Source organism: Giraffa tippelskirchi, chromosome 8 (genome assembly GCF_054371585.1).
Source record: "Giraffa tippelskirchi isolate mGirTip1 chromosome 8, T2T-mGirTip1v1.2.pri, whole genome shotgun sequence".
Taxonomy (NCBI): Eukaryota; Metazoa; Chordata; class Mammalia; order Artiodactyla; family Giraffidae; genus Giraffa; species Giraffa tippelskirchi.
Genome location: NC_137282.1, coordinates 4,556,156 through 4,572,391, shown reverse-complemented (window position 1 = coordinate 4,572,391; position 16,236 = coordinate 4,556,156). Strand labels below are relative to the sequence as shown.

Genomic DNA, 16,236 nt, shown 5'->3' with positions numbered 1-16,236 from the left:
TGAAAAGCAGAGACATTACTTTGCCAACAAAGGTCTGTCTAGTCAAGACTATGGTTTTTTCAGTAGTCATATATGGATGTGAGAGTTGGACGGTGAAGAAAGCTGAGCGCCGAAGAATTGATGCTTTTGAACTGTGGTGTTGGAGAAGACTCTTGAGAGTCTCTTGGACTGCAAGGAGATCCAACCAGTCCATCCTAAAGGAGATCAGTCCTGGGTGTTCATTGGAAGGACTGATGCTGAAGCTGAAACTCCAATACTCTGGCCACCTCATGCGAAGAGTTGACTCATTGGAAAAGACCCTGATGTTGGGAAGGATTAGGGGCAGGAGAAGAAGGGGACGACGGAGGATGAGATGGCTGGATGGCATCACCGACTCGATGGACATGAGTTTGGGTAAATTCTGGGAGTTGGTGATGGACAGGGAGGCCTGGCGTGCTGCGATTCATGGGGTCGCAAAGAGTCGGACACGACTGAGCAACTGAATTGAAATGTATAGAATAGTAATAAACACTGAAAAATCAATGAGCTTGTTTTTCAACTCAGAAATTTAGGGAAAAGAAATAATGGAATAAATTAAAGAAAAGAAATACAGACATAAGCAGACATTAATAGAAAAATAGGAAAAAAGGTGTACAACAGAACTATCTAGGTCTGATCCGTTCATGGGGGCTCCACCTTCATGACCTAATTGGCTTCCAAAGTGGTCCCTTTCTGATGTCCTCACGTTGAGGGTTAGGATTTCATCATATAAATTTAAGGGGTGAGGCACAAACATTGAGTCCATAACAGTACCACTGTCAATTCAAAAATTCAAGAAAATTTGCAGACAGACTGTTAGAAATAAGATAATTCAGCAAGGCTGCTGATTATAAGACCAGCATATAAACAATAAAATCCCTATACACCAGACACTTTCAGTTAGAAAATACAACATTTTAAGTATCCCTATTTACAACAGTAACAAGAACTGTGAAGCATTTAGAAATCCATCTAACAAAATACCCACGACCTCTAAAGAGCAAATTATAAAAGTTTGCTGAACGACATAAAAATATCCTAAATAAATAGAAAAGATATAATATGTCATAGATGAAAGGATTTGATATTTAAAGATACCAATTTATTTTAAATTCATCTATAATTCAATGTGGTTACAAACCAAAATCCTATCAGCTATTTCTTGGGTGCTTGCCAAATTAATTTGGAATTCATATAAAACTCTTCACATATAAGAGCTAAGTATCAAAAAAAAAGTTAGAAAACTTTGAGAATGAGTTAATAGTAAAGTTGCTGTTGTTGTTCACTTGCTAAGTCATGTCAGACTGCAACTCCATGGACTGCAGCAAGCCAGGCTTCCCTGTCTTTCACTATCTCTTGGAGTTTGCTAATAGTAAAGTGGCTAACACAATATTGCAAATAAATTATATTTCAATTAAAAAAATAGTTAATAGCAAAGTGTTGCTAAACTGAACAAAGAACAACATGCAATGTAAGGTTAATAAAACTTAAGACAAAATGGTGGAACTGATAGAAAGCTACACAAATAGATGTAATGGAGCCAAATATCAGAGGCAGAGAAGTCTTACTATGTATTTAAACTTGGCTTATGCTTGCATAAAGATAGCAATCAGATTACTCTCTGATATCATATTTGAAAACTCCAATGGATTAAAATAATTATAGAAACAAAAGTTTACAATTCCAGAAGTGTAACTAAGTACGTTCATGATGTTGGACTAAGCAAGATTTTTTTTAAAACAGGATATAAAAAATTCAACTATATTGAAATGCAAAACTTGTATATGACAATAAACAACATAATAAAAGTTGGAAATCGAACTGTGGACTGGCAGCTGTATTTGCTTTACATATAATTCATAAAGCATTAATATTGAACACAGTAATCTAACTAATGCTTAAATAAAAAAGAACAATAAAATAATACAAATAATTCACAAATGGTATAATCTGAATGGTTAATAAATATATGATGAAATGATGGTCAGCCATACTGATAATAAGACAAATATTTATTAAAAATCAAGGAGCGATATTTCAAATCTATCAAGGAATCATTAAAATGTTAATATTTTGCAGCATCAAGAATCGGTGAAGATGCAGGGAAGTGGGAACTCGAACAGAGCTGGGGGACTACTGACACTACAATGCTGAAGAAAGTGAGAGGCACTCAGTCGTGTTCGACTCTCTGCGACCCCATGGAACAGTCCATGGAATTCTCCAGGCCAGAACACTGGAGTGGGTAGCCTTTCCCTTCTCCAGGGGATCTTCCCAACCCAAGGATTGAACCCAGGTCTCCCACACTGCAGGCAGGTTCTTTACCAGCTGAGCCACTAGAGAAGCCCAAGAATACTGGAGTGGGTAGCCTACCCCTTCTCCAGTGGATCTTCCCAACCCAGGAATCGAACTGGGGCCTCCTGTACTGCAGGCAGATTCTTGACCACCCTGAGCTCTGAGCAAACTCTAATTGAGAAGCTGAGTGTCTCTCTAGCACACAACCACCCACGCTTTGAGGCCCTCCCTTGGGAGGCACTCCAGACCCAGGGCTCTTGTCTAGCAGGCGTCTACTCCTGCTGTTCAGCACCCCAGTCTGATGGGCCGGTGCTCACGCTGCACAGATTGCTAAATAGTTTAATATCACAATTATATGGCAGTTGAACTGATTTACAAGATCTACATCTAACAATAATTTAAAATTGCCAAGTATTTAACACAAAATTTTAAAATATCAAGTTGTAAAAGGAAAGTACAGTGTGATATTATTAAGGTAAAACATCCAAAGAGAAAGACCAAAACTACAAAATGTGTAAGGAAACAAGCATATGTGACCAAAGCACAAACACATGAACACATGAGCCAGAAGTACACTTGCCTACTTCACCGTTGTGATTACCTGCCTGCGGAACAAAGGAAGGATACAGGGTTGAAGAAATGATCAACTACATGTGGAATGTTTAATTTCAATGTTTTCAATGAACATTTATAAAGTCTGATAGAAAGGAACATGATGTTAAATTTTTATTCATGTTTTCTAGTATATTTGAAACATTTTATTATTCGAGAAAAAAACATAAAAACAAAAAAAAAAAGAATGACAACCCAAGAACTGAATTTTTCACCTTGACTAAAAGGGATCTACTTGAGGGCCTCAAAGGATGGGCTCAAAGGATAATTGATTCTATTTTTGAAATTTGTTTTATTGAAGTATAGTTGATTTACAATGTTGCATTAGTTTCTGCTGTACAGCAAAGTGATTCAGTTAAACACACGTGTATATATATATTCTTTTTTATATTCTTTTCCATGATGGTTTATCATAGGGTATTGAATATAGTTCCCTGTGCTATACAGTAGGGCCTTGTTGTTTATCCATTCTATTTATAAAATAGTTTGCATCTGCTAAAAGGGATGCTAGATCTTAAATTCAATCATCCCATATGGTAAACCAGTAGTCATATTAATCACAGTCTTAAAATACATGGTAACCATGGACAATCCCAAGACATGAGTGATCCAGAAAGCAGTATCACGTTTGAAATGTCCTGGTTAAAGCTTTCCTTTGGAACAATTACATCCAGCATCTCAACCAAGTTCATTCCAAAATAGAGACAATTTCTCTAATATTTACTGTAAAATGTTCCAGTTGAAACTAAGAGTGATATTAGGGGGAAATGGAGCAAACGTTCTTACTGATAAAAGCAGAGAAGTAAGGGCTATAGTTTTGTGCTGGTGTTTTTTGTATTTGGTTTTGGTGTTTTATGTTTGAGTGTGTGTGACCGTGTGTGTGTGTGTGTGTGTGTGTGTGTGACCTTCGGATCTGTATCTGTTGGGGGCGGGAGAGCCCAGACTGGGGGCAGGAAGAGAGCCCGGTGACTAAAATTGAGATCTATTCCCTCACTTTCAACTTACCCACTTGAAAGTATTTGAAGCCAAATTTGAAAATTCTCTCTCATTTTCCACCAGACCTAAATGATCTCTGCGTGTATTTTTCTTCCAAAACCTGGTCTTCAGCCGTGCTGTGCGTCCCCTCAGGAGGGATCTGAATCTCGTCTTACAAATGGAATATACTCCCCATGCGGCCCCGAGGCAGGTGGGCAGTGAGGCGGTCCTGCATCAGAGCAGCCCTCTCCCCCTTGCCCGGCCCTGCAGCGGGTATTTAAGATCAGGGCTGCGTCTGCCCCTGGGCATCATCGTGTTTCTTCACACCGCATTGTTTCTCCTTCTGAAGCCCTTTCTTCCTTGTTAGTCTCCTTTTCACAGCCACTAAACGACAGTACTGTTACACTCCCAACCCGTTCACCTTCCAAAACGCTTCAGTGGGGGTGAGTCTTTACCTTGAAATGTCTTAATAAAAAAGGAGGGAGGGGGCCTAAAGGTCCAGAGGCTGATTTTGAGATACATGTGGCTGCCCCATAGAAACAGCAGATGACGAAGGGGTATTTTTAAAATAAATTATTCTGAATTTTGTGCTATGAATGTATGGTTGACTCGTCACCCAAAGATTTAGTCAAGTAACTCCCTGAAGGCTAATGACAGCACTAGAAGCTGTGGGATTCTATGAGGGTTTTCCTGGGAGAGACATTTTGTTTTCAAACTTGCGTTTTTCTGAATGAGTATCAGATTTCTGAAAACGGAAAGATGACCCTGGTTGACTTCTGAATGTTCTAGAGCCTTGAGGTTTTGATAGGCTACTTTTGGTTCCTTCCGCCAGACTAGATAGAGCACAGAGTCCCACAGAGGTAAGGCTATTGAGGTTTGCTTCTAAGCTCTTTCAGAAGAAGGGGCGGAAGTTCAGGGCACAGCTCTGCGGAGGGCCCAGGAGAGGGTGCCATGCGACCCACCGTGCTGGTTTCCAGTGAAGTCTCAGTACTGCTCAGCTTCTCTGAAACAACAGCTGCTATTTGAACCATAAAACACACACACTGCGATCTTCCAGGAATTAACTACCAATTGTTTTTATTCTCTTGTTTAATGATCTTTATGAATCAATGAGAACAAAAAAATACCATTATGCAAGCAGAATCCAGAGAAGACAAATTAAATTTCAGCGATACAACATTAACTACTATTAATATTTCTTTAACTAAAGCCACAAAAATCATTTGGACATTAATCCCAAAGTAATCAACAAACAGCCAAGAGTCATTTTGCGGAAAAAAGTAAAACTGTGGCAAGTAAAAACTGCAGAACCTAAATTTTTTCAATATCTCAAAAATGATTTTTGTGTTCTATATCTTTGATCTTTATTTTCATGATAAACATTTTTTTCTTGAAGAAGAGGCAGTACAAGTTGGATGCATGGTTAGTTGTATTCAATAATTACACATACACACAATATATTTGGCATTTTTACTACACTGAAAATATTTATTATAATCGAACACGTTCTGTATCATTTTAAAGTTCTGCGTTATTCACCTCTGTATTTTCAGCCCCAACAAGGGGCAGGAACATCCAGATATTCAGTGAATATTTCCTGAGTCAATGAACTCTGCACAGTGTTTGGAGTCACACAATTTACAGTTTAGCACTTAAAATCAGCTTGTCACCACTATAGGTGATCGTACCCAGGGTTCTGAGAATTATATTCAAATATTCCAAGGCTGTGGAGAAAAGTGTGCTCATATTTAATCCCATAAATATTTTATGGCATATTTAATATGGACACAGATGAGTGCTAAGTCTCTGTTGTTAGTCTGTTGTCTTCCGCTTTGTATCTGCCCTGTCCCTTCAGCGAGCGCTGGCTCTGCCTGCAGCCCACCGCCATGCATACAGGCTCCCGGCTGCCAGCGTGGCAGCAGACACTGGCCCCAGCGCTGTGACATATCTATTTAATTAACACAGCTGTTGCAGCTACTGTGCGAAGTACAAAAGGATGGAACTGCCTTGGAAAAGGCATGGTTATAAAATGGGAAAAAATGAATAAAATTTCTGGAAACAAAAGGCCCACGCGTCTCCCCCTTCTCCAAAAGGCAAACCTTAACTCTCCATATTTTACCAGCCTAGAGGTTCAAACCAAAGGGCACTTTGCCATGCTTTTTTTGATTTTTTGAATCACGAGCCTTGTTTAAATCTTTCCCATAGAAAAACATGTAAGATAAAATTGCCCTCTGTAAAATTACTCATCAACTGAGCAAAGGTTTATCTGTTGTTTGTTTATCCCTTCAGATTTAATAGAGGAGTCACATCAACTGTCTCCTTAGCTTCATCCAAATATAATGTTCAGCTGGGAAATATTCACATCAAAAATAACCATGAGCAAAATGTGATGGTGCTGAGGGAAACAGTGTAGCCCAGTTGTGGTCTCAAAGGTTTCAAGATGTTCACATGAAATTTCACTGCCCCAGTAAATTCCATGGGGAGGAAGGCCGATTCTTAGGATCTGTTACAACATGCAATAATCCATAGTAACTGCTAAGTTAGAGTGTAAGCAACATATTAACTGCTAATATTTTGGGAGAAAAAACAAACAAAAAACCCTGACCATTTCACACTAGCGGTGTTGGTAACTAACCGGATAGGACCATCTACAGTATGATGGAGAAGAAAGAATCAAGTATCTATTTAAGGCATTTGCAGAATCAGCAAATGAGATGACCCTTGAATTCTAAAAATCAAGCTCTCCACCTTACAGATGAGAACACAGACTGAGAAGGAAGAAGTGACGTGCCCAGGTGGTTAGCCAACGAGTTCAGATTAGAACGTTGTTCTACTTATAGGTTGTTCTTTGTGAACTCACATTTACTGAGCTGAAGGTGTTCTGTGAATATTTAAAAACCTACTCCCCCTGATACACGTTACTTCCTTTCTCTTGTATTTTCCTCATAATATTCCCAGCACCTAATACACTGCTTTCCACTAGTATGTACTAAATAAATAGTGGCTGAATGAAAGAACAAATGAGTGAACTGTTGCAATCATACTTCTATACTATATATGATTGTTTTATGCTTGTTTCCAGATTGTTATCACTTTACATTTGTTAACATTTCCACCTGTTCTTTGCTATTTCGGTCACTTTTACACTGCAGTGAACACCATTTGTCTGGTTTATTTCTTCCCTTTTGCTTGGCTTAGCTTAAATTTTCAGAAAAGAATTACCAGATCAATAAGAATACACATTGTAATGATTCTACATTATATCGCCAAATTGCTTTCCCAAATAATTTTATTAATCTATAATGATACTAACAGAGTAGTAGCAGAATGATTTCATCACAACCTAAATTGGAGTTAGTGAGAATCATGAGAAATGAAAACTAAGTAAAAATTAATTGGAAATTACTTGTGCTTTTCATTTGGTTTATTTTATTGCATTGTCTATTTCTACGTATCTTTTTTCTGTAATTGCATTTATCCTCTTTTGAGCTATATTTCATGCTCCTTAGTATCTTATGTGAAGACTTAGGTGAAGACCTCCCTCCTCCCCATATTTTATAAGATAATCACTTTCTTCCACACATTAGGATTGAGCCATGAGGTGGAGGTCATGGGAAAGAAGTAGGATAGACTGAAGGTACACTTAAAAAAAAATGTATAAAATATCCTGGAGAGTCCCAGAAAATATAATCTATCTACAAACATAAGTTTAAAAATCAATAATAATTCTCTAACAGTAAGGTAAAGGATAAACAAAAGTAAATGGTAAAGATGTAATACATGTTTTCACATGGAAGTACTCAGACACAATTTCACTAGAAGGCATAGCGAGGTAGGCAGATGTGTACACTGATATGCAATATCATCAGGGACGCGACAGCTACAAATTCTGACGAGCACCTGTGTGTTTACTGGCAACTGAAATGCCAGCAGGGGCATTACTATTGGCAATGTGTGCAAATTTACAAACAAAGAAAAATTCTTTGAATTTGTTTGGTTGTTACATTCTTGGACAATTGAATCTAGATACTTAATATATATGTGAGTGTGTGTGTGTGTGTAACAAAGTTATAATGTAGGCTCAGATAATTTTAAGCAGGCTTCTTATGACAATTTCTGGAAGGACATTTGAAGGTCATGCAGACACAGGTGGTGTATATTGCAGGATAAGGTTCTCATGCTTTGAAGGATGTTCAGCATCCCTGGCTCACAGAGTCCCCCAAACGTCATGGTACCCCAACCACAAAATACCCCCGACGCATTTCTAACCCTTCCCACTCCCCAGGATGGTGTAACTACTATTAAGAACCTCAGACAGAGAAGAAGCTGGGGCTGGGTAGAGGGAGGGAGTTTTAAAAAAAGAAACAGCCACTGCTGCAACTCCAGGGGATGACAGGAAAAGACATTAAAGTGCTTACGCTCTCTTCTATCCTTTTTTTTTTTTCTTTTTTTTGCCAGAGGAGAAAGTACTACATAAATGGAAAGGAAAGTCAAAGACAGAGGGGCCCAGTGGACCCAGGACTGTGAAAGGAGGTGGGCTCCCAGACTGCCCCATCCCAACCCCCCTGGACAATGACAACCTGAAGGTAATGAGCAGCTCAGGGTGGGCAGGCAGAAGGAGAGGCTGCGTTGAGCTCTCCTAGCCAGCTGGGGTTCCTCTGTAGCTTGGAAGAGACGCCGAGAGGGTGCACAGGTTGGGGAAGAGAAGGATTAGACCAGAAGGAGTGAGCATGCGAAGGACAAAGCGGCCCCGTGCAGATGGTCCAGCCCAGTTCATCTTAGGGAGGTTATGAGACCCAAGAGCAGAAGTGGGGCCGGGTTAGCAGAGAGAGCAGCTGGGCCCCGACCAAGCTGAGGGAGCACTGGGCTGCCAGGGCCAGCAGCTGTAGATGTCGTCGGGTCACACAGACCAGCAAGGCACACGGTGACCGGGCAGCCACGAGACCCCCCCTGCAATGGAGGCCGGCTCCGGCCAGAGAACAGACGGGGGGCTGAAGGCACAGCCAAGACCCCCACTGCTGCCCAGCATCTTCAGGTCCCACTGGCCAGACTGCTCTCCGGGCAGTCAGATACCATCTCAGAGAGTTCAGGAGCTAAAGGACAGAAATACAAAATCTCTCGACATCCTTACGTAAAGAAGTTTGGTTTATCTCCTCCTTCACAAAAACAGTAAAAAATCTACTGGACTAAGATAAAATTGCTGAATAGAATGCAATTAAGTACTTAAATCCTTCCCTCTGCCCCATCCTCTCAGATGGGGGCTTGGGGGGAACATAAGAGCAAACAATAGAAAAATTAAACAGACACATACTCTGTACATGTCCGTGTAGCATGAGCAAACTTCCACCTCATGAAATCATCTAACTAGAATTTAATTCAATAATTTTTCACTAGAAGCTTAGCTCCATGAAGGCAAGGATTTTATCTGATTATATCCCCAACACCAAGAACAAAAATCTGGCATGTAGTCAGTGCTCAAAAAAATCATTGAATAAATGTTAATTTTAATAATAGTTATAATAATAGCAACTCTTATTTATTGAGGAACTCACATTAAGGATACAGAACCGGAATAACCCACCCATGCCACCTCTCACCATGAAACCCAGGTTTTAACTTCAGTAGTTCAACTGATATTCATCAGATTCTAAGCTATCCACTATGAATAGAGTACTAGTGCATCCTTGACTCATTTCAGAAATGTATTTCAAGTGATTCATTAAAATTAAATAAAATTTAAGATGCATTTCCTCAGTCACAGTAGCCCTGTGCTAAAGGGCCATTCAGTAGCCATCTCTGACTGGGGCCTCCCAGAGTGGGCAGGGAGCTTAGGAAAAGGAGTGAACAGCACAGGCCATTTCCATCAGTGCTTTACTCCACAGGGCAGTGCGGGCTAGAGCGTGGTCAGCTTTCAGCTGTCTCTAAGGAGGACCTCTCCAAAGCTTCCTCCTCTCCAAAATATTGATGGCTGGTTGAGAGAACATGTTCCTCTAACATCTTTCAGTGTTTGAGAAAAGCTGTAAGATTTACATTTGCTGTCACGTACTCATGGGCTTCCCAGGTGATGCTAGTGGTAAAAAACCTGCCTGCCAATGCAGGAGACGTAAGAGACCTGGGTTTGATCCCTGGGTTGGGAAGTTCCCCTGGTGGAGAGCATGGCAACCCACTTTAGTATGCCTGCCTGGAGAATCCCATGGGCAGAGGAGCCTGACAGGACATAGTCTGTAGGGTTGCAAAGAGTCAGATATGACTGAAGTGACTTAGCACAGCATAGCACATTTTTGCAATTTCTGATGTGTTTCTTTCTATAGGAAGACCTAGGGATACTGTACACTTGTTTCTGCATGTATAAACTTACATAAATAAAGAGCCTAACGATTGTATAGAGCCTTACTTGGAGGGAATATTGTGATTTAATGGGGATGATGAAAGTGATGGTGAATAAAATAAGGAGATTTCTTCATCTTTCCTCCAGAGCCTGTGCTGAATCAGGTCAAGTCACTCCATCCAGCCCATCACATACTGTCCACAGAACAGGGCACAAGGAAGTGATATAAAAAACAAATGCACTGGACAGCAACCGTGCTAAATTCTTACTCTCCGTGTGGACTTCTCTTCAAAGGCAAGATTTCTCAAAATTAATATTTTTTCATGATATTGAAAATACATCAATGTTTGACATGAAATCATGAAAATATTTTTGATCCTCTGGATATAGAAGCTTTCTGGGATAAAGTAATATATTCTGTACACTAAACAGTCAAACTGCACCAAGCCCAAGTTACATGGTTTTAAAAGCTCATGAAAAGTCAGAAGATTAATATCCTTGCTGCTCCAGTTATGGGAGCCACTGCCCTGCTCTGATGTCCACCTCTCTCATCAATACCTCCCTGGATAGGTACATGCTACCAATTTACAAAGACAGCTTTATAAAAAGCACTTAATCTTTTTTTTAAAATATGTTTTGGCACTTAAAGAGTAAGCTTTAATTATCTATAGATATTACTTACCAGAAACATTCCACAATATCAGATGCATAAGGAACTACTAAATTAGTACATTTCTGAGGTAAAACACAAATGTTATTCTAAATCTATTATTAGAATTATATATATGTTCAAAAGCTAAGGATCATTCTCATCTAAAACAAGATTTAGCTTCTCACCTTTTTGTTGTCAAAGAAAGGCAGGCTCAAGTCCAAACAATAAGCTCCTTCCTGCTCCACTGCCCCAAACTAGTGAAAGATGAAATGACTAAACTCCTAACCTCAGTTTCCTCCTCTGTTGAATTAGAATCGTATCTCCCTCAGAGAGCTGTTGGGAAGAATAAATGACACCATGCAGGAAGATGACTGGCGTGGTACTTAGCATATCACAAGTTCTCAGAAGACATCAGAAGTGCTATCATTTATATATGATCTCATCTGCTGACATGACTCTCAGGTCACCGAGGACAGCATAGCTGTGAGCTGCCCGAAAAAGAGCAGCAGGAGCCAAAGAAACACCGTTGGTATCAGAGGCGTGGGTTCCAATCCCAGCTTAGACTGGTGGAGCACACAAAGCAAAAAATCAGGCAATTCCTCCGTTTCTGCCCTGAGTCTCAGTTTCCTACTGTGTCACTTAGTTTAATGAATGCTTAGCTCACAGGATTTTTAACAAGATTCAATCACCATCGTCAAGAAAGCAATTAGCTGTTAAGTGAGGGAAGGGCAGTTCTCATGCACATCTTTAAAAGGGAGGTCTTCACTAGAGAAAACGGTTTGCGAGTCCAGAAAGGAATTCAGTTGACATTAAAGTCACGAAACTCCTGAGAAGTGTTTCTATGCTGACATGGACGCAGAATAGGTGAAATGGCAATCCTGACGGAACCATCTGAAATATGAGCTTGTGAACTAAAATCGTTCCATGACAAAGTATTTATGAGCAATGAGGAAAATATAGACTGCGTGTTACACAACAGTCTGTTTTTCCAACTTGAAGGACTATCCTTTAAACCCCCTCTACTCTAGTACTAAAAGAAGTGCCTTTCTTACAGATGTTAAAGTAGATGTTGAGAAAGAAGTGTGTGTGTGTTTAAAGACTTCGCCAAAATTTATTTTAATCAGAAACTGTGTTGCTTCAATGCTTTTATTTAAATTTAACTGGTCTGTGAAATTCAAAAGTCCAGCCAAATACGCCATTATCAATAGTCATTTTCAAATATAAAAGACATACAGGATGACAAAATGGAATCACTAGAAAGAAAACAGAATCATCCTCTGGCTTGGTTATCTTCAATGTTTATGAATGACACCACACTCCCAAAGGAAACAGAGGTAGTGGGGATAGCTATAGTTCTCACCATCACAAACAATTGTCTGAAACTTAGAAAATAGCTCCAGGGGTTGGTGATGGACAGGGAGGCCTGGCGTGCTTGCTAGTCCATGGGGTCGCAGAGAGTCGGACATGACTGAATGAACTGACTAGAAAATAGACATTCTTTTCTCTCTGTTAATTGCTTGAAAGATTTAGAATTCCTTTTAGGTCAAAGGTCCGTTAACTATGGTCACTGACCAAAGCTGACTCACTGTTATTTTGGTAAATAAATTTTTATTGGAAAAGAGCTACACTAATTTACCTTTGTCTGTGGCTGTTTTTGCTACAAAAGCAGATTTGAGTAGTTGCCACCGAGACCTTATATCCTACAAAGCTTGGACTTTTTGCTCTCTGGCCCTTTGCAGAAAAAATTTGCTGTCTTCTGTTTGGGGTAATAGTTTTATCTTTTCCTTTAAAATCAGGTCATAGTATACAACGTCCTGTCCAATATGAGATTTAGTGAAAGATTTCAACATTGTATGGTAGACAGGGCTCTTCAGCTACATTTAAGCTTTGCTTGGGAAGCAAAGGCATTGCTAAAACTATATTTAACAATGAAAACGTCATGCTCTAAATGGACACACCACTCTCCGAGGAAACATCTCCACGTCTCCTATTATCTAAAGCTCTGAAGCAGAACTTTGTGCCTCATCATAGTCATCGGAAATTACAGAGGGCTTAGTGAGAAAACAGTAATTGAAATTCAACCCACTTTCTCTTCTTCTTCTTAAAACAAAATTAGCTGGAAATTTGATGTATTGAGAAAACCATAATGAGTATCTATGCTCTGGAATGGTGAAATGAAACAGCACATAAATATAAAAGAGCTGGGAAAATGTATCCACGATTATACAAAGATTGGCTGTTGCATCTAAAAGGTGGATACACTACAGAAAAACAGTGGCTGGTCCAGATGGATTTCTGGCTTTTGTATGATGAAAATCTCACTTCTCGAGGAGATGTTGTGATCGAGATTATTATTACTGCGTAACAAAACAACAGCAGCAGAGGCACCGAGGTTGTTCCATATCACCCCTTGCAGACAACATTCAGAGGGTGCTTACTGTGTGTTGAGCATTATATGAAGCTTTTAATTTACTCTTCACAATAGTTCTATAGGGTAGGTACTTCTCAGCACGTTCTTTTTATAGAAATAAAATTGAAGGTGCAAGGGAAATAAACATGCAAAAAATGTGACACCTATTTTTATATCTGTATAATATCTGTATGTATTAAAAGACAGGGTTGACACAACTTCAAAAGACTTACATTTGTCATGCATACATTATTTTCTATATCATGCAAAATGAATACTGTATCAAAATTACAAACCACTTTTTCTCTCCTTGTGTCTAAGCAGGTAATTTATTGATTATAGGAAGCCTAATTTCCATCCTAAAGCAAATCAGTCCTGGGTGTTCACTGGAAGGACTGATGTTGAAGCTGAAGCTCCAATATTTTGGCCACCGGATGTGAAGAGCTGACTCATTTGAAAAGACCCTGATGGGAAAAATTGAAAACAGGAGGAGAAGGGGACGACAGAGGATGAGATGGTTGGATGGCATCACTGACTCAATAGACATGAGTTTGGATAAACTCTGGGAGTTGGTGATGGACAGGGAGGCCTGGTGTGCTGCGATTCATGGGGTCGCAAAGAGTCAGACAAGACTGAGCAACTGAACTGAACTGAATTTATTTCCCCAGTGGCCAAATATAGTTAAAATAACTGCAGACTTGCTTTGGCCAGTTGTTCAGCAGTAATTGTGAGGCAGAATTTGAAATGTGCCTGCACACTGGCACCCGTCCTCATTTGCTGTTGTGAATAAGCCCAGGCTTAGCCTGTGGGTGGATGGGAAACATGTCATCCAGGCTCAAGCCAACAGCCAGCCAGTCACTGGACACTGAGTGAGGCCCTAGCCAGCCCTGCCCACCACACCCCACCTGTTAGCTAACCATAGGAGGAGGCAGCCCACATAAAACCAGCCAAATTCAACCCAGCCCAGAAAAACTTGTCCAGCAGAACCATGAGCTAAAAGAACTGTTGTTAGTTGAATTTATTATTCTAAGGTGGTTTATTGCATGGCAAAGTTAACTGATTCTTTACCCTCCAAAACAAAGTACATTATTTTTGTCACAAGAATAATGAGCACTATAGTCTTAGCAAAAGATGAAGACCTTACTACCCAGTCATTCCTGGGAACATTGCTTCAGGGAACCTTTTTAATCTGATTTATGAGGTTGGTATATAAAGACAACTAGTCAAATTGGACAATGTGGCAGATGGTATTGGATTTATACATATTTATGGAGCACATGTTTAATTGTCTACTTTGCTGTCCATCTTTTTGCCTCTCAAATAGATGATTATTTATAATAATTGTGAAACTTTAACTGGCTGACACTCGAAACCTAGTTTCTTCCTTTGGATGCACTAGGAAAAAAAATAAAACCAAACCAAACAAAAAAGGCCACCAAAGCTCCAAAGAGCTATTCTAATTGTTTTACTGTTTCATTAGAAAACATCCTGTCTATTATGCTTGCTTCCGGAAATTCTAATGATAATAGTGTTTGTTGCTACTGCTTAATTCCCCCTCAGGGTGTCTGCCTTTTACAGTTACAATTACAATTGGAAAGTCGTTCAACCACATGTTCACATCAATTTACCCATTAATTTATTTGACCTGTTAATCCATTCTCCCCCGGTAATCCATTAAACTGCTTAAAATAATATTTGCAGTCTCTAGTGTGGGATGCCTTTGGGTCAAAGATGATGAACTCAAATTATTAATGATGACGCTATTTTATTCATTTTGGAAACTTTGATAGTGCCATAAAGCAAACTGTGAATGCCTTCTTAATTACATGACTGCAGAGGAGCACATAATGGCCAGCGATAGGGCAATAACTCATTCCTAGGTTTCTACTGTCACTCAGCCAGCTCCTTCTGCACCCAGGAGAATATGCTGAAAGACACATGTGTGTAGGGGAAACCCTAGCCTTGCCATCTTCAGAGACAAGTGAGAAGGGACTGGATTCTGCCCTTAAAAGACTATGATGGGAGGAGTTGAGACAAATTTACAAAGCAGCTACTTAAAATTCAAAGCAAGGACATCACACACTGTTCCAGTGACTTGCTACAGGAAACCTAGGGGCTTGAGCTGACCCAGGAAGTCTTGAGGGATGATCCTACCTCTACTCCAAGGTCTTAACATGCTCAGATCTTAGAGGACAGAGACAGATACTGAAGGCAATGAACCCAGCCCAGGGAAAGAAAGGCAGATGGGCATGGAGGCAGCCGTGAAGGACCAGAGGATTTAGATCCTGCCAGTCGGGGCAGCTGCCACGCAATTCTGGTCACTGCTATGGAGGATCACAGGCAGAGTCCCTTCTGATTTTTCCAGATAATGTGGAAATCCATGACTGCAAAATATGGAAATCCACACATGCAAAACTATTTGCTTCTGAAGTATTTGCAACTAACTCAAAATTTTAAAACTATACAAAGCAAATAAACTGCATCCGTGGATGCACTCTTGAAGAAAGGCAGCTGGTTTGTCACTTCCATGATAGAACGCATTCATGGGCAAAGTATGGAAGAATGAAAAAGTACAGTGAATTCAGGGAAGAGTGTGGGTCAAAAGAGTTGAAAGGAGCAAGGTGTGATCAATTAATGTAACAACCATCTGAACTATATTAACACATTAAGATTATCTAAGGAATATTTTAAGCATTTATAACCAAAACAGTAAAAGCTGAGCTTGAATCTTGTTGCTATTGTTCTTTAAAATGAGTTAGCTCTGACTTTAGCCGCCCCTGGCCTGTTAAACATCTGCGCGGTATCTTTCCTGCTCTGCTTTCTGTTAGGGACTTCAGAGAGAGATGAGGTGACGAGCGTAAACCAAGGTCAGACGCGGAGGATGGTAAGGTGACCCCTGACATTCCTGTACTTAATCAGACCAAGGCGTGTGCTAAGAAAAACACACAC

The 16,236-nt window shown here is 39.9% G+C and overlaps 1 protein-coding gene across 20 annotated transcripts in view; it reads right to left on the bottom strand.

Annotated features, from left to right (window-relative positions):
- The window catches only part of RARB (retinoic acid receptor beta), a 1,227,259-nt gene that overhangs the window by 731,247 nt on the left and 479,776 nt on the right, over positions 1-16,236 (bottom strand). Inside the window, exon 1 of one of the 20 annotated variants that reach the window (XM_081521077.1) lies at positions 11,063-11,210. The exons of the other annotated variants lie outside the window; for them this stretch is intronic. The gene's annotated coding sequence lies outside the window, so the exon portion shown is untranslated. Of the gene's footprint in view, positions 1-11,062; positions 11,211-16,236 lie in introns of those variants that run through there. 20 annotated transcript variants of the gene reach the window in all.